Genomic DNA, 19,892 nt, shown 5'->3' on the forward strand with positions numbered 1-19,892 from the left:
GCAGGTCAAATAAGTGGCCTTCAATAGTGGGGAATGTGGGCACAATTACCAAAATATGCGATCTATTTGTGAAGGTCTTGTCCCCAGTAAATGCTTTGAAAACCCCACAGATCTCCATCTGTGAAATCCACTCAAATTTGGTAGCACTACTAGAACCAATCTTGACCCACCCATCAAAAGGAAACCTCCTATTAACATGCAGCTTCAGAAGGACCACGACCCACCATCACCAGCAACAGGTTGCACGCAGAAGCTGGAACAAGATCACAGCCGACCAGGTCGCGACCGCCCTGAGCAAGAACCCACCCACCAGCGCAACGAACCCCAGCCAAGTGGCCACCAACCTCATGAAGTGGATCAGCGACTGCGCAGACAACCTCACCCCTCTGAAGACCCCGCCTAGCAGACCCGGTAGCAAGAAAGCCCCATGGTTCACCAACGAACTCAAGAGCTCCAAGAAGAACTGCCGAGCCCTCGAGAGAACCTGGCGCAGAGACCCAACACCGGACAACATGACTGCCCTCGAGCTCGCCACCCGTAAACACCACCAACTCATCTGCACCACCAAGAAAACCGCATTCAAGGAACGACTGGACAACAACGCACACAACAGCAAGGAAATCTTCAACATTGTTAAAGAGCTCTCCAACCCCAACGCCGGAAACAACGACATCACCCCTTCGCAAGACCTCTGCAACTCCCTCGCCTCCTACTTCCACAACAAGATCGCGGACATACACAACAGCTTCAGCTCCCAACCAACGCACGCCACGACCGAACCACCGGCCCCCACCACCACCCTCCGCGCCTGGACCCCGATCAGCACCGAAGACACCGTCGGCACAATGAACTCCATCCACTCCGGATCTCCTACCGACCCCTGCCCTCACCACGTCTTCAACAAGGCCGAAGCTGTCATCGCACCCCACCTGCGGGACATCATCAACACCTCCTTCGACACCACTGCCTTCCCGGAGAGCTGGAAGCACACCGAACTCAGCGCTCTACTAAAGAAGCCATCAGCCGACCCCACCGACCTCAAGAACTACCGCCCCATCTCGCTGCTCCTGTTTCCTGCAAAAGTCATCGAGAAGACCGTCAACAAGCAGATGGCCGCCTTCCTCGAGACGAACGGATCCCTCAACCTCTCGCAGTCTGGCTTCCGGGCCAACCACAGCACCGAGACCGCCCTGATCGCAGCCACCGATGACATCCGAGCTCTGCTTGACAACGGAGAAACAGCGGCCCTCATCCTCCTAGACCTCTCCGCGGCCTTCGACACTGTCTGCCACCGTACACTAGTGCAGCGACTCAGCAATGTCGGAATCCGGGAGAAGGCACTGGAGTGGATCATCTCCTTCCTCGCCGGTAGGACACAGAGAGTCCGCCTCCCCCCGTTCAGATCTGAAGCCACCGAAGTCATCTGCGGCGTCCCTCAAGGCTCCTCGCTCAGCCCAACCCTCTTCAACGTGTACATGAGCCCCCTCGCAGACATTGCACGCCAGCACAACCTCAACATCATCTCCTACGCCGACGACACCCAGCTGATTCTCTCCCTCACCAACGACCCCGCCACCGCCAGAGCCAACCTCCACGAAGGGATGAAAGAGGTAGCCGAATGGATGAAGAACAGCCGCCTGAAACTGAATTCGGACAAGACGGAAGTCCTCATCCTGGGAGCCTCACCCTCCGCCTGGGACGACTCCTGGTGGCCCCCCGCCCTAGGCAACGCACCCAAACCAACAGACCACGCACGCAACCTGGGCTTCATCCTGGACTCCTCCCTCTCCATGACCAGACAAGTCAGCGCCGTCTCCTCGTCGTGCTTCAACATCCAGCGCATGCTACGAAAGATCTACCGGTGGATCCCCACCGAGACCAGGAAGACGGTCACCCAGGCCCTCGTCACCAGCCGTCTGGACTACGGCAACTCCCTCTTAGCCGGCACCATCGCCAAACTCCAGAAAAGACTTCAGCGGATCCAGAACGCCTCAGCACGACTCATCCTGGACATCCCCCGCCGCAGCCACATCTCCGGACACCTGAGAGACCTGCAATGGCTCCCGGTCAACAAAAGAATCACCTTCCGACTCCTCACCCACGCACACAAAGCCCTACACAACCAAGGACCAGGATACCTCAACAGCCGCCTGAACTTCTACGCTCCCAAACGCCAGCTTCGATCGACCGGCCAACCCCTCGCCACCGTCCCCCGCATCCGAAGAGCCACCACAGGGGGACAATCCTTCTCCTACCTCGCCGCCAAGACATGGAACTCCCTCCCGACCCACCTCCGCCTGACCCAGGACCACCTCGCCTTCAGGAAGCAACTCAAGACCTGGCTGTTCGAGCAGTAGCGGACCCCCCTCCCCTAGCGCCTTGAGACCCTCTGGGTGAGTAGTACGCTATATAAATGCTTTGATTGATTGATTGATTGATTGATTGATTGCATAGTGCAGATAGTATTCGCTGGTTCTCATAGGATTGTAGAATGGCAAAAAAGGTCCTGATAAATACAATAAAAAGTGAAAAGTCCCCTACGATTCATACAGCAAGAGAACTGTATAAAACAACACTAAAAAGAGAATGAGACAACTGTGGGAAGCCAGCTGCTGTGATCCTGTAGTAGCTGAATGGTCCAGCAAAAAAAGGTCATTTTGATAAAGAATTTCCCATGGGTGCAGGTGTACTAACTTGATTATAGCAAACACAAGGAGATGATGGATGGAGTGCCATGTCCTGGAACCCTATCCCAACAAATCTATCCCTCCTCCTCCCTTCTTTAATTCCACAAGATGCTGAAGACGTGGCAATATAATTAGTCAGGACCATCATGGTGGTCTGTATTCAGGCCCAGCATTACCACATGACTACACTCACCTCAGCACCGGGATACCCTCACGGATGACAGGCAGCACAGTACAAATCGACCTTACATGTTTAGCGTATTATCAATAATCTTTAAAGTAGTCCACCTGGTAATGGCATTGAGGAATAAACGGAGTTCAAGCAGACTTAAACATTGCTAGGAGAAATATCTGAGCAATATCTTCATTGCTTCTGATGATGTCCTCTTTCCACATGTCATTCATTTAAAAGCTTGTGTAGGAAGTGGTAAATGCCTGTAGAGTTAAAATGTGTGCATGTCGGTATTCATTCATTATTCTAAAGCAACCCAGACCCATAGCACAAGCACCCTATCAATATGAAGCAAGGGTGCATGCATTGGTGCTAGGCTGAGCACAGTGAGCCAGTGCAGGGAGAGACATATTATGGAACAAATATTTAACAATATTAAGTATGTTATGTCTCTACCTTTGATCCATTCTACACAGTTTAATGACTTGCTGCCCTCCGTGTATAAAATGTGTTTTAGGTGCCTATTTATGTAATATTCATCAAGAGACATCCCAGCATGATGAGATAGCAATGTATTTCACGTTATCAGGTATATTGATGTGTGGCCCACCAATCATATGAAAATAGCAGTGGATACAGCAAATGCTGGCTTCACATAAGTAAATGGTATGCACACACATTCATACACCATTTGGCCAATATGTATGTATTGATATTTGATGATGCTCAATGCTAGCAAGGCCCCGAAAGTTCCACGTATGTAGCTCACCTATGAGTTGCTAGTAGACGTGGACAACCATTACCACTATGTAATATTTTAGGTCCTGATTCACAACAGTTATCTGAGACAATATCTTAACTTTATGACTTTCAGTAATCACAAAGAGCATTTATTAGTACTATAGTTAAGATTCCTAACTTTAGTACTCCTAAAAGCATGTTGTGAATACCAAAAGTTGTAGAGTTAGGATTTTGTCTCAGATTCCTTTTGTGAATTGGGGCCTTTGTGTTTATGAAACTCCAAAACAAATGTAGATTACTATAATCAATATATAAACTTTTACAATGTCTTTTGTACAGCTGTTATGAATGTGGATGAAAGGAATATGTCTGCTTCCTGCAAAGCATGATATGGAAGTCTTAAGAATGTGGCAAGAGGGTTTAGAAAGATCACATGGGCAACATTTGCTACACCAAAACTGCCTATAAAATCAACTGGCACAGCCAAAACCCATGGCCATCTCCCAACCTCAACAGGCACCAGCCCAAAAACTGGATTGAACAAAAACCCACAAAAATTTGGGCAAGAAGCGGCTCTCACTAGTCGACATTATATCAAAGTACCAACGCAGTGTGGACACCATTACTGCCCAGATTAACAAGATCAATCACCTTACGTTGGACAACAAATGATTGCTTCATGATTGCACAGATGTCATTTCCCTGGACACTCCCTCCTTTTCCTCCCTGTCACCAGGTGAATAGCAATTTATATTTTTCTTTTTATTTAGATAGTTAATTGTATTTTGTTATTAGATTTATCTTACGTGTAGGGTAAGATATAGTTACTGTTATGTTTTACATTAATACTGTGTAAGATAAGTTAGTTAGTGGGGGTTGATGTTAGGATTGTAGATTATATGTGTTGGAATATATGTTTACATCTGTTGATGTTTAACATTCAGTATATGTATGTGTTATTTTTTTTATATATATTACAGGGATTGGGGACTGATTTTTAAGATATGTTGTGTTAGATATAGATAAGTAGTAGTACATTTTAGTACAGACAGAGCTATTAAAATAAGTAGATATGTTTTAGATAGTCATAGTCAGGATTTTAATAATGTGATATGATTTTGTTTTATTTTTTAATTTTTTACCTTGAGTGCTTGATGTGCTATGGTGCAACCTACGCAATACCCATATCATTAGATTATCATGTTTATTGAAACAAATAATTTAGCAGTTCTATATTTATTTATCTACCTATTTATTTAAAAAGTTTTATAGAGCGCAATTTTCTTCAGTGTGTTGAGTTTGAAATTTGCTCTCCTAATAGTAATAATGATGTGTGTCTGCATGTTTTGATGTTTATCCAATTGGATATCTAAAGATTTGGCAGGGTCTATAATGTGAGAGGTGCAGTTCAGAGCAGTTAAGTGTTTAAACCAGTCAATGGTAGGAGCTGAGAGATTAGGGGGGGTGATCAAAGGACATTTTGTTGTGAGTGTATTTAATATAAGATGGTTCTTTGCTAGCCATTGTTGAATTTGGGCTAGTGTGGCATTTAAAGTTGTTATGTCCTATTGCAAGGAGATCTTCAGGTACATTTGCGTGTCATCTGCATACATGTGGGATTGGATGTTTTCTCTGTTCAGAATGACCGCAAGAGGCTCCATGAATAGGTTGAAGAGAGTGGGAATGGGTTCTGAACGCCAGTGTATGATAAACTTTGATCCTTTGCGTGGGGTTGTTAAGGAAGGAGGCAAATCAATTTAGGACCAGGCCCAACAATCCCATCCTATGTTGTAGGAGATCAATCGCGTTTTCGTGTTTGATGGTATCGAAGGCTTAGGACAGATAGGATCAGAAGACAAGTGACATTTTTGTCAAGGGCTCTCAAGGCGTCACCAACGATGTGAGTTAGTGCCATTTCAGTGCTGTGTCCTGCTCTGAACCCTGACTGATGAGGATCCAGGAGTTGATATTTTTCAATTTGTTTGCAGAGTTGCGAGTGAACGTATTGCAATTAATTTCGCTTGAGTCATGCTGCTGGTAATGGGACAGAAGTTTTTTGGATCTGATAGGTCAGTTTTGGGCTTCCTAGGAATGGGAGTAACTTGCCTAACTTTTAGGTAGTCTGGAATCTTTCCCTGTGAGAGGGATTCATGAATGATCCTGGACCAGATAGGTATAATGGATGAGATTAAATCTTTACATAGCTTGGCGGGTAGATGATCACCAAAGTGGTTGGATGGTTTGATGGATGTCATGTTGCTACGTATCTCAGTGCAGTCTGGTAGGAGAGACCTGCTCCAAGAGGCATTGTTTTTGAGTCCCAGAGGTGAGTGCATTGTCGTGGATTCTGCCGCTTCCCTAATCCTGCGGGTTGACTCTTGGATAGCAGAGTTATGGTGCTGGGTAATAGCTCCAGCTCTATTTTCATTGTTTTTTCAGCCAAGGGAGCTGTACAATCATCACTAATAGGGAGCAGGGATAATGGAGTAGAGATTTGGTTAGAAGATGGGCTATCTGTTATATTGCTGCTCAACATGATGTTTACATATGGATGAACTCACTCTGACATTGGACACATTCCCGTACATATTATTAATGTAGGGTAAAATAGTGTTAGTGTTAAGATTTACATTTATATTTAGTAAGATACATTCGTTAGTGGGGGGTGATGTTAAGATTGTAGATTATATGTGTAGGAATATATGTATAAATTAGTTGATGTTTACCATTCAGTATGTGCATGTGTTGTATTTGGGGATTGATGTTCGAGATATGTTGTGTTAGATATTGATACGTACATTTGACACATGTCCATACTATGCAGATTGTTATACATCACCGTCTCAGGGTGATGTGCAGCAATGTGTGAATGGTAGAAGGGAACACATAGACTTACAATATAGACATGTTTAAATCTAAATTCTACTTCCATTCCGCTGACTCATTATATGATGTTCTTACTACAGTTCCACATCAGTTTTCACAGTAAAACTGCTGGTTAATAGGTCTGCAAACTGGAGTATGAGGAGGGGCTACCCTTTACTTTCAAACCTCTCTCTCAAATAACAACTATGCATAGTAGGGCATGCACAGAGACTGAAGTATTTGCTGAGACCCCTCTCTTGCAAGCCCAGTGTATATAGCAGGGTGTATCTTGGGGCTGTCCTTTCCTTTCAGGACTCTCTCTTAGATGACAGGTGTTCACTGTTGGATATGTGGATGAAGTAAACTCTCCTTGAAACTTCTTTCATATAATGCTGGTGTGCGTAGTAGTGAGTGGGGGGACTGCAATTCCCTCCAAGACCTCTTTCTGAGGTGACAGATGTATGTAATAGTGAGTGGAGAGGGACAGCTATCTCCTACTAGACCTCTCTCTCAGATTAGAGGTATGTGTGGTACAGTATATGGAGAGAGACTGGCCTTTCTATTGAGACCTCTCTCTCAGATGATAGGTATGCATAGTAGGTTGTGTGAATGGACTTGCAATTCTTTACAGAGCTCTGTCTCAGATGACGGAAGTGAATGGTAGTGTGTGGGGAATAACGGTCTGCCCTTTCATACCATTCTCTCAGATGACAGCTGTGCATAGTAGTGCATGGAAAGGGATTGGCCTCTCCTGTCAGACCTCTCACTCAGATGGCGGATGTCTATAGTAGGGTGAGGGAATTGCTTGGCTACTCTTTTCTGACCTCTCTCTCAGATGACAGGTATGCATGTTAGGATGTGTGATGGACAGGCCGTTCCTGTCAGACCTCTATCTCAAATTATGTGTGTGGGTAGAAGTGTGCAGACAATGACTAGGAAATCCATCTAAACCTCTCTCAGTTGATGTGTGTGCTGTCACACCTCTCTCGGGTATGTATAGTAGGGTGTATTACGAGAGACTGGCCTCGCTGCTGGTTCCTCTCTCAGATGACAGGTGTGTGGAGTAGTAGGCAGAGAGAGATTGTTCAGCTTGCTAACACCCCACTCTCTGATAATAGGTGTGCATAGTAAAGTGTGGAAAGAGATTGTACTTTACTCACAACTTTTACCAAGCCAATGGGTATAAACAGTGGATACTGATTAACATCATATCCAGTAAGACTCCTTCCTACAGTAATAACTGTACCAGAGTGCAATCAAACATCACGCTATTCCTTCCTGCTTTTCACTTTCCCACAGGAGTCTTGCACGATTTTAACTCATTTTTCTCATCATCACAGTACTTATCTCTTACTCACTTCCTCTCAAAACAAGGACCACAAAAAGCAGTCCTACTAATAGTGTATTGAGAACTCATGTACTCATTTTTACCATTCATAATCCTGTAAGATGTCCTCTGAGATTGTAAAAATTAAAATATACATTTATTTTTTTCACAGTAGTTATCCATTAGACACCTCTTCTATACATCTATAGGGGGGTGAGCATAACTTTCTGCTGGGTTGGTCTATTGCTTTTTTAACTTAATTTTCTCAACAATTCTACTGTTTCATTTTTGTAAAACGTTTTTTAAAGTAATAAAATATTTAATTACCAAATGTTAATCCAACCACCACCGTGCAAGGTCTCCGGGTTTGTGTGGTGGGGCATTGGCCGCAGGGCCTGGCCTATGACCATGCCATGCAGCCACAAAGCTCTGTGGCCAACCGACTGAAGGAAGACAACACACATGCCCCGTTGCAAGGCTGCTTTTGGTCACAGGGACCCCAACCCTTAGGTCCTAGCAACATTTGTAAAAGGGAGTGGGCACTTGGTCCTTTGCCCTGGAAGATTTTAGCCCCATCTACGCCATTCCCCAGACCGGGCTTCCGATGTGAGAGGAAGCAGGGCACACAGTGTATTCCCATGCAGCTCAAATGGTTTTGGACACATTCTCACATTTACCAACAGTGTTACACCTGGCCATGGACCAACAGATATGCTTCCTCAGGGGAGGCGTTGAGGAGAACTATATTTATTTATCCCTGTTACTTCCCATTTCTATGTGTGTAGCAATTTGAGGATTGCTTTTGTGCATGAAGGTACCATTTCCTGCACAAAAGCAATCCTGCATGCAACACAGGCACCCTGGTTTAATGGTGACTGCAAAGGCACTAGCTAACCAAAATGCCACCAATATGACATATTCTTGCCATTTCCCTATAATGTAGCCCTAAGTGGCTAAGGGGCACTTGCTCACTGTGCCCCTGGAACCAACCCACACCCAACTGACAAGGCCCAATCTGGCTGAACCCCTTCTTGGATGTTCATGTTTCATTGCTGGGAGGGCTTGTCTTGGCAATTTGGCATGAACTTTTCATTTTGAAGCAGTGCCAAGAATAATTTGCAGATAGCTAAGACTGGACTGATCTGAGGTGGCATGGTAAGCAAAAGAGCAAAGGCTCAGAATAGTACCCTGAGTGATTGCCAGTGGGTACACTAACTGCAAAACTCCTCTCATTGTCTTTTGTGTGTCTGCTGAGTCATTATTGTGCCTGCAGCCTTTTGGGAGAACTTGATCCATTGCTCAGTGTCCACAGGTCCCATGAATGCCAGAATCTTCAGAGCATCATACACAGCGGTGTCCCTGGAGCATAGCAAAAACACTTAACCCTGTATCCAGGGAGTGTTTCTACTGGGTGTGAGGTCAATATTTCTATCCACACCAGGTTTTACCTGGATGTGGGAAACAGAATAAGGACTCAGGCAGTATGCTCTAAGTTTGACGGGCTGTGTAAGGTGCTACCTGAAACAGCTCCAATTACATTGGGTGATCAGAGGTTGCTTTCCATCAATGTAGGGCTTGGTCAACAGAAATCTGGTAGTCCTCCCGACACTTAATAGGGTAGGCAGGCAATCAGATAGTCAAATATATTCAAATACATGAGCATTATGTTTCTGAAGTATACAGGACAAAAAAAAATTCTCACACCGAATAAATATTGTATTTATTATTATGTCACCTTAAAAATAAAATGATAAAATGCTGTTAAAATAATTTATCATAAATGATGTTTTTTTGATAATTTTTAACCATTAAACAAGATTATTTAAATGTTACTTTTATTTTAAGTAAATATGTTTTTTTAAAGTTACAACTATCATTATTTTTTATGGGAAGGTATTCAGTTTCAGTGGTGGGCCATGTATGGTGCTGGACTTACTACTGTTCCTTTCTGACTGTATTAACTTTTCACTTATAAATGTGTCTCTTCCCCCTGTTTCAAGGGTGATGGAAAAGTAAGACTATATTTTTGAATAACTTTACAGTCCGATTTTGTTATTACCCAAAAACAATAAATACAGAAAATTGTAGGAATATGTTCTACTAGTAGTTAATTTACCTTTCTGAACAGTGCCAAAGGTTCCCAATATATCGGCTGAAGAGCGGAGTGATTCGATTGTGGACTGTCTAGGCTGGAATAAGTACGTACAAAATCAAAATAGGAATGGTGCCTCCCAGACCATCAATCAAAATTCACTCTTGTAGAAGAAACCAAAAAGTTGTTCCTTCTATGGACTTTGATTTGACCCACTATTATTTAAATATTCAGCCCAAGTTATACACTCATATGTATCACACCTTTATATGTGACTTGTCTATTATTGGTTTGTCATGATTCACTGAAGCTTTTCATAAATCATAGCATTTTTTCCTTGCTTAATTTGGGTAGAAACAGACATTTGTAAGGAAAACATCATAACATTTACAGACATAATAACAAGAGACAAAACTTATATGAATAACTGCCATCACAACATTTCTTGGATACATGTACAGGGTTAATTCTAAAGATACTTAATATCTTAAATCTTTAATTTAAATACAGTTCATGACTTGATTGATTGGTGGGTATTTGCACGGGCACTGAAAGGTAACACTTTAAGGAGGGTGATTTCTACGCGACCCTATTCTGCAGCCCTGCATGTTTGTTGCGACACAATGTATGTTATAAGGTGTCATCTCTAACTCATTTTGTGTGGTAGATTCAATGTGATGGTACTATTAACATTAGCTCAACACGTTTACCTTCAATTCAACTTAGAAGAGGTTTAATGCCCAATCTAACACAGTATCCAAATATAACACAACATGTAAATATGTTTAAAACCACTGCCACCTCCAGAAAGGTGGCAGGCTGAGATACCTTTGAATGCCTGTGATGTTGAGTCTAGTTTACATAATCTATGGAGAGAGTCCGACTAGCATTAAATCAGAAACAGGACCGCCGGACTAGGAGTCGGTAGTCCTCCTTCCACTATTATGATGCTGCCACCTTAACACTGGTCTGAGAGCATATCATTTCTTTTGAGGCCTAAGTTGCAAGTTGCAGCACAGGCCTCAATAGAACATATACACTTTTATACCATCCATGGACCATATGGCAGACACCATGCAGTGCCTGCCATATGCTGGAGGATGTATGGTGCCCCCCAGACCTCATAGCAGAGAGCTATGAAAGGGCAGGTACAAAGTGACATCATAATCCCAACGGCAGAGCCAAAGCCTGCTCCACTGTCATTTTGGGTTTACTGTTCCTCCCGCCGCCCCAACAGGCTCTGTGAGCCCTTCAGAAGCAGAGTGAAATCCCCCTGTGGACGGAAAGCCTGCGACAACCTGTTTGATGGCTTTCTGCTCGACATAACTATCGCGCCCTTAAAGTATAACCTTTTGCGTGATATCTTATTCACACAAAATCTGATAAATGTGCCAAGTCGGGAATCATTACATTGTGAATATTTATTTAAAAATAGGGTTACTAATTGGGAAGGGTTACTCATACCAACACAAAAAACTCTCTTTGGGTATATCAAAACAGCGTTCTGTGAGAATTTCCAATAAGCCCCTTGTAGCTATAGTACACACAGCCAGCTGGCTTATATGAAATGTGTGCTATGTTGAAGCAGCACCAACAATTTTAAAGCAAAAAACAAATCCAGTCAAACTTTTTACCTTTTCACATTGTCCATTAGGCTTCTTCAAAGTTTTTTGCAACTTCATCAAGATGTGCTGTCGTGGGGCTGAGCCTTACACTCACACAGTGTTAAGTTAGCATTGCTTTATTAGAAGCTTAAACACCATTTTTACTTTCCTGCTCTGCTTTGCACACGACACACACTTGCGATATTGTTTAGAGAAGGCTGAATATATTGCTTCACATGAGAAGAGCTTGTTATGCTACATTTCTAAACTGCCTTGCTAGTTTAGTCTGTACAGTGAACGCCTGGGCCGTCAACGTTATCATGGACACTGTGTCTGTTATTCGGAATGATCAGCGCACGTTCTAGCCATAACACATATGCAGGTGTGGCCACCCCTGATACTGGCCCGTTTAATAAGGCACTGTGCAGGCATGATCAGACACACTTGGAGAACATTCGTATGCAGACAGCTTGTGCAGAACTCGATGTAATTTGGACTGGTGTAAGATTGTAACAAAAGAGTGCTCTTGTTTTCCACCTTACCTGAGGTAACCTAAGTCGCATGTTCTGGGTTGACTAATCATTGGTGTTTTTGCTATAGGACGAAGAACCAATGAGTCACTAATTGCTAGTCTGTTAGGGGGTTTGCGTACTAATGGGGGTTTTGGTACACCCTAATTCACTGAGGTCCTAAGTCTCTATGCACAGTTCTGTGTAGGAGCAGAAACCCTGCAACATGGCGCCCAACGTGGTTTGGTCGTATTTACAAGTCGCTTGAGTAGTGCTTATATCAGTCCATAACCCCCTCACTATCATTTCCAGATAACAGTGGTGACGGATACGGATCACTGAAATAATATCGAGGGACAAGATATCGACTTGCAAAAATATCGTTGCCAAAATATCGACAGACAGAATATCGAGTTTGTATCTACAAACAGGTAAGTACAAAAATAAAGAGTACAAAATATCGTTTACCAAAATATAGTTGTTAAAAATATCGACTTTATTAAAAACAGTGTAAAATTAAATTAATATTAACATTTAATTACTAAAATATACTTAAAAATACTTAAATTAACTTATAATTATTAAATAATAAATTAAATTATTAAATATATTTTTTTACAATCATATTTGTTAATACATATATATATAGTAACATACTATAATTATTTAACAAACTTAAATAAATTTAAGAAAAAACTGACCCAGAACCCTAAAAATACCCCTTTACCCAAGAACTGAAAACTGACCCTGAACCCTAAAAATACCCCTTTACCCAAAAACTGAAAACTGACCCTGAACCCTAAAAATACCCCTTTACCCAAAAACTGAAAACTGACCCTGAACCCTAAAAATACCCCTTTACCCAAAAACTGAAAACTGACCCTGAACCCTAAAAATACCCCTTTACCCAAAAACTGAAAACTGACCCTGAACCCTAAAAATATCCCTTTACCCAAGAACTGAAAACTGACCCTGAACCCTAAAAATACCCATTTACCCAAAAACCCAAAACTGATCCTGAATCCTAAAAATACCCCTTTACCCAAATACCCAAAACTGACCCTGAACCCTAAAAATACTCCTTTACCCAAAATGTATTAATATTATTTAATTACCAATTAATTATTAATGACAATAAAGTAAATATATTAGCACATTAGCTGTAATTAATTTAATTTAATAATTAATATTAGTTTTTCCCAATTAATTAATTAATTAACTATAACAAAAAATTATATATATAAAAAATTTACTCTAATTAATGAAATGAACACATTAATATTATTAATTACCAATTAATTACTAATTAAAAATATGTACAAAATTATATTAATTAATTAACTAATTAATATTAATTATTTACCAATTAATTAATAATTAAAAAATTTTACAAACATATATTAATTAATTAATTATTATTAAATTACTCCCCACCCTTATCCCCTATTAACCCAACATCCCGCTCCTAAACATTAACTACAATGTAAATGTAAATGTAAATGTATAGGCATTTATATAGCGCACTACTTACCCGTAGGGTCCCAAGGCGCTTCGACCGCTGCGAAACCCTTCCTGGCTTCCCTGAGAGATGGTCCCTTAATGGGTATCTCCAGGGTGAGACCAGGCATCCCCGGCGGTCTGGTGGGGCCGTTAGTGAAGATGAGGCAAGCTAATGCCCAGAGTTGCCGAGTGTGATCGCTGATCAGAGTGGGCACCGAGGCGAGAGAATTATCGAGTCCACTGACCCTGGTCCAGAAACCTGCCGCGCCGGGAATCGAACCCTGGTCCCGGGCCGTCCTCTGCTCTCGGGTCTGCCGCCTCTAACCAGTGAGCCACACTACTTCACTAGCAATTTATATTACTATTATTGAATTTCAATGTTTTTGAGTCGATATTTTTGTACTCGATATTTTTTTATCATTATTTTATTCGATATTTTGATCAACGATATTTTTGTTGTCGATATTTTATTATTGTCGATATTTTTAACTCGATATTTTGTCCATTCGATATTGTGGAGTCGATATTATGTCTAGTTACCGACGGATACACCTACCTATCGTTACTTAGGTCTTTGCAAGCTTGAATCTATGAAAATAGTTTCCTTTGGAATTACTACCCAGTTGTGCTACATAATTTTGCATTGTACCACTTTCTTTTTGTGTTGTTATGGTTGAAGTTGACATAGCGCAGCATAGTCGCTTTGCGGTTCGCAATCATTTGCAAACTTATAACGTCACCTTGGAGGGCATGGCAGTTATCATGGTTGCTTACCCTTTTGAGATCTTTTACTCGTGGGTGACCTTTCCTGATGTGAACGCAAATACTGGTGTGTTCCACACATATACTCACACAGCCGTGCCCACGGAATATGTTCCTTATACAACACAGGAAGTTCCAATTAATGCTTGACAGCATTGAGTTTGGTTTAATGGCACCCTTCCCCACTCTTTAACGATGACTAGATTAAGTCCTTTGTTCATTCCAGGCGCTACTTGGCCTGTTTGGGTTGGATTTACACCGCATCCTCAAGCGTGGGCGGTTCCCGTTGCCGATCCAAGGCGCCTACATACTACCATAAATACAAAAAGGGGGGAAAGGGGGTCCTAGGGGATGTTTACCGACCGAGCATTGCTACTGCCACTATACATACATATCTACCAACAAAAAGTAGCAATGGGTCAAAGAGAACAAGCAAACTACTAACTATGTATCTGTGAGGACGTGACCTCAACTGTTGATGTAAAACAGCGAAATCAAACCTAGGGCACTTTCTCAGTAAGAAAAAATTCCCATCAGATTACCGACCTGTACCACCCTACATCATCTGGGATCCTTCACCATGAAGGTAGATTGTTGTACCCTCGGTAGATTTAGCAACGCTCAGCCTAATCTCACCTACATGTCCCAGTGCTAGTGCAATGAATCTAGGTGTCAAGTGGCAACTGACTAGCAGTGCTGAGATAGTGAAAATAATAAGTGACTAAAGTGAAACTACATAAAATTGGGTAATGAAGGGGTAAAAAATTATTTAATAAGCACCTCTTCACTCCCAAGTTATAAAAATAGTGCAAGTAGTAGTGTAAACAAATAACTACTAAAATGGATATTGGGTCGACATGTTTCTGCAGTTGAACGGGCCAAAAAGTCTCCTACTGCTTCTTCAGGACCATGAGTGCTACTGCTAGATATAATCATTGGAGTTCTCCTATGTGGCAGGAGAATGTAGCCCCACCTCACCTGGCCACAGCGCAGGTAAAACGGAGCACCGCTCTGTCCGTCGGTACCCCGGGCGTCCTTCTGGGCTGTCCCCACAGACAGATTTTAGTAGTTATTTGTTTACACTGGGACATGCAGGTGAGATTAGGCTGAGCTTTGCCAAATCTACTGAGGGTACAACAATCTACCTTCATGGTGAAGGATCCCAGATGATGTAGGGTGGTACAGGTCGGTAATCTGATGGGAATTTTGTCTTACTGAGAAAGTACCCTAGGTTTGATTTCGCTGTTTTACATCAACAGTTGAGGTCACGTCCTCACAGATACATTGTTAGTAGTTTGCTTGTTCTCTTTGACCCATTGCTACTTTTTGTTGGTAGATAAGCCTACATACTACCGCAATTGCAGTTATTAGGGCCTTAGTACAATACATTACCCGCAATCTCCCGGGCGGGGCCCCAGGTGTTGCAGCGCTTCCAGCCGGACCGAGCGGAATGAAGCTTAGTCCTGTAATGGTTAATGCAGTGATGGGCAAGCATCCCCAAGATAAGGATGATATGCCTTTCTGGCTTGACAAGAAATTTGACCAGCTGGATGCAGTATTTCCTAATACGAGTCCTGTTGAAAAACACAGGATTTTTACAATTAGTTTGTCTAAAGAATTGATACCGGAAGCCGGTGACTGTGAGTCATGGGGTAAGATCTTTGCGGCAGTGTATACGAGGTGCTTCGGCACTCCATCAATGGCTGTCCTTCCCATGGTCATTAAGTGTGTTCAGGATGACGATGGACCTAAGGCTGCGGTTGAATTGGAAATGAGACTATGGGGCACATTTGAAGTAGTTTCCGATCTCATCATTTCCAATATAAAGGGAGATGCAGTGAACTTTCAAGTGTTTAATGCTTTTCAAGCGGTCCCCGATGCCGATAAGCCCTGTCAGTTGCCGAGAATTATTATGGCTGCTTATAAAACCATTTGCCGTAATAGTATGGATGTCAAGCCATTTTCTACTAAAGAGAAAAAGAAACCCCAAGGGTCGAAGTCTGAAAAAGACCCAATTCTCAAAAGCAAAATTGCTCTATGAACCAAAAACAGGGTAAACAGCAACAGAAGCAGGAGTCCCGTCCTGCATCTCTCATGCCTACTGAACGCATTTATGACTTGCGCAATCGCGCGACGATAAAATCACCTGATCAACGCTCTCCTCGTTCTTTGCAGGACACATCGGCCTCATCAACTGGTGGTGGTGGAGGAGGTGGCAGAGGTCGGGGTGGCCAGCAGAGTTGCGACAAGCCCCGCCAAAAAGACGGAAAAGGCAAACAGGACGATTCTACACCAAAGAGACCCCAGTTTCAGAAAAAGAAAGTTGCCGCATTAACAGCAAGATATTCCACAGATAGTGAGAACGCAGGTTCGCAATCAGACATGGGCACTGACGCTGTTGGACTGCGCGACAGAGATTACCATGGTTCACAAGACGCTCCATCCACTACTGAAGGTGACTGCGACTGATACTTATGTTGTTGTTGAGACAGCTGACACTAGAGTAGCTCCCCCTGACAGGCTTTTTGAGATCCAACTTTTAATTGAAGGTGACATACAACGTACTATAAAAGGGGTATTTTGGGAAAATCTAACTACAACGTATAACATTTTGTTAGCGGAGGCTGACTGGCCCCCACCTTTTGTTCTCGGTGCTCCGAGAGGGGAGAAGGTAATCCTCCCTAGTTTTGTACACACGGTGTCGATAGAGCATGCGCTGAATTTTGCAGAAGAGTGTGCTAAGGCCCTTGCCCCGGCTTTGTACCTTACTCACTGTGGTTGTGATAAATTCTCCCCCAACAGGAGAATCCCCAGCCTCAACCTCAATATCCCATGCGACGTGAAGCCAATGGTTCCGTGGCAGAAATCCTTGAACAATTAGAATATCAATGAGTAATTGAAACTTGTGTGTCTCTGAAGAATAACCCGCTTTTTACTGTGACCAAACCTAATGGTTCATACCGTTTGGTATTGGATTACCAGCATTTGAACTCGTATTGCCGTATTTTTGCAGTACAGAATACCCACGGCTCTGCTTTAGTGGATGGTCTTGTGCGTAAAAGGTTTAAGACCACACTTGACATATCCAATGGTTTTTATGCCCACAACTTGTCTGCCTTAAGTAGTCAATGGACCAGTTTTACAAGTGGTGACAAACATTGCCAATACCAACGTTTACCTATAGGCTATAAGAACAGTCCAGGTGTGTTTGCTGCCCGTATTGTCTCTCTTTTAGAGAGAGTGGACCCAGAGGCGTGCTCGTACGTGGATGGCATCTATCTCACGCACAACGAGATGTGGGCTCATCTGTGTTGCGTTGACCGCATAATTTGTTGTTTTGCGGACTTCGGTTAAAAATGTAACTTCGCAAAGTCACACATTATGGAGTACACAGTGTTGTTTCTGGGCTATGAACTCAACAATGAAGGCTGAGGCTTAGCTCCTCACTTCTTGGAGAAATGCGCACAACTGTGCACTTCTACAACTCTGAAAAAATTAAAATCTTTCTGGGATTTTGGAATTTCGGGCGTACTTATATTCCCGATTATGCCCAGCGTATCAAGCCATTGTATGCCTTGATACAACCAACTTATAACAAATCGTGCTGGCAGCTTGAACATTCAGCCATCTTGCAATCCTTGCAGGCTGATCTTCTTGAATCTAATTTCCTACAGACTTGTGATAACCACACCAACCTGGTGATAAGAATCGTCCCTGGGGCGGTGGGTTTTACTTACCTTACTTTTAACGAAGGAGACACAGTACCTATCGCTTACAAGTCACATTTGTATACTTCGGCTGAGATGCGGTTTTCCACTGTGGAAAAAGTTCTGACAGCAGTGCAAATGGTGATTCTAAAGGAACGCGCACTGTTGCAGGGAAAACACATGTTGGTTGTTACCCAGTATACTGCCCTGGAGGCAGTGACGAAAGCCAGAGTACCGAATTCAAAAGCTTTGCACCAACGGTGGATACAATGGTCTACGTCTTTGACGTCTCCGGATGTCATGTTTATCTTTGACGCCTCCTTACAGACGCAGGAGTTCTTGTAGAATGAGTTTGTTCATCCTGCTCCTCTGACCATGCGCCCTTTGGAGGATTTCCATTGTGCTATTTACACTTACGGTTCTGCGCAAGTTGCGCATGGGTCTAAGCACACATATATCTTAGCCTACGCAATTGTGGTGGGTACTATAGTGAATGGAGAATTCAAGTCCGATGTCGTACATACTCCAACATTAGGGGACTGTACCGCCCAATTGGCAGAGCTCTGTGCTCTGATGCTTGCATTAGAGTAAGCAGATCCTGGTGTGACTTCTCTAATTGTGAGTGATTATTACTACTGTGTCCAGTCTTACAATGACAATCTAGTTTTTTGGACTCAAAACGATTATCCTGATTCCAAGGGTAGCACAACAAAACATAAAATGATCAGGGTTCGAGTGGCAGAACTCAAACAGTGATTGCCACTCGTGTATATAATTCATACTCTTGGTCATCAGCGTATGGGAGTTCACGTTGTTGGCAACTCCTTGGCCGATGAGGCCGCAAAATCAGCAGTAGCTACTTGGTTGCAGCAGTTACACGTTCCAAAAGTAAGATAGATGATGACATCTTGGCAGCAATTGCCGCTACTGAGAAGGGTAGGAAATATCCTACTGGATTCCCTTCTAAGTACTCTTATCACTTAAGTCCCGATAACGTACCTTATGTGAAGATACACAACGTTGGTTACAGATTGATTCCCAACGCGGACCGCAGGCCCACACTGATTACAGCTGCCCATAAAGGTGTTGCATCTGCACACGCGGGTGTTTTGGCTACTGTATCTCATCTTCAACAGCGTTACTGGTGGCGGGGACTGTAATAACAAATGCGAGATTATGTCATTCAATGTGACATATGTCAGCAAATCAAGCCTTCTTCAGCTGCGCGTCTGCCCAAGACACAGTTGTACATATCTAATAAACCACTTGGTTGTGTTTACTTGGATCACTGCGGTCCTTTTTCTTCTGATTCTGCGTATAAGTACATCTTAGTTGCAGTTGACTCTTGCACCCACTTTGTTTGTTTATGGCCGCACCGAAGTGCTGATTCATGAACTGTCATGAGAGACTTGCGTATCTTTGTGGGAATTTTTGCCTGTGGCACCTTCCATTCAGACCAGGGTCCAGCGTTTGCCTCTAAGGCATACAAGGATGCCATGAGGTCTTTGGGGGTCGAAGTAAAATTTTCGTCTCCATACCGGCCTGAGGGCAACAGTGTTGTGGAGCAAATGAACCGTGATTTAAAGCAGTCTTTGACAGCTTGAGTTATAGGTACTGGAAGGAACTGGCTATTCCATCTCAATAACGTACAGCGTGCACTAAATAATCTCCCTAGAAGGTCTCTGGGAGGGCGAACCCCATACGAAATGCTCTTTGGCATCAAAATGTATCTTGTGGACCTTCATGGTCTAGACTCTGCGGCGGCTGCTGCACCCTTTGACGTAGATGAACATTGTATTGTTTTACAGACTCTACAAAAGACGAAAGACAGTCTTGCAAAGGAACATTTGGATCATCTGATTTTGTCAGCAACTGCTCTCAGTGGAAGCAACCTGTATTTTGCCATCGCTGGAGAGTGCTTCACCT

Source organism: Lissotriton vulgaris, unplaced genomic scaffold (assembly GCF_964263255.1).
Source record: "Lissotriton vulgaris unplaced genomic scaffold, aLisVul1.2 SCAFFOLD_2359, whole genome shotgun sequence".
NCBI lineage: Eukaryota > Metazoa > Chordata > Amphibia > Caudata > Salamandridae > Lissotriton > Lissotriton vulgaris.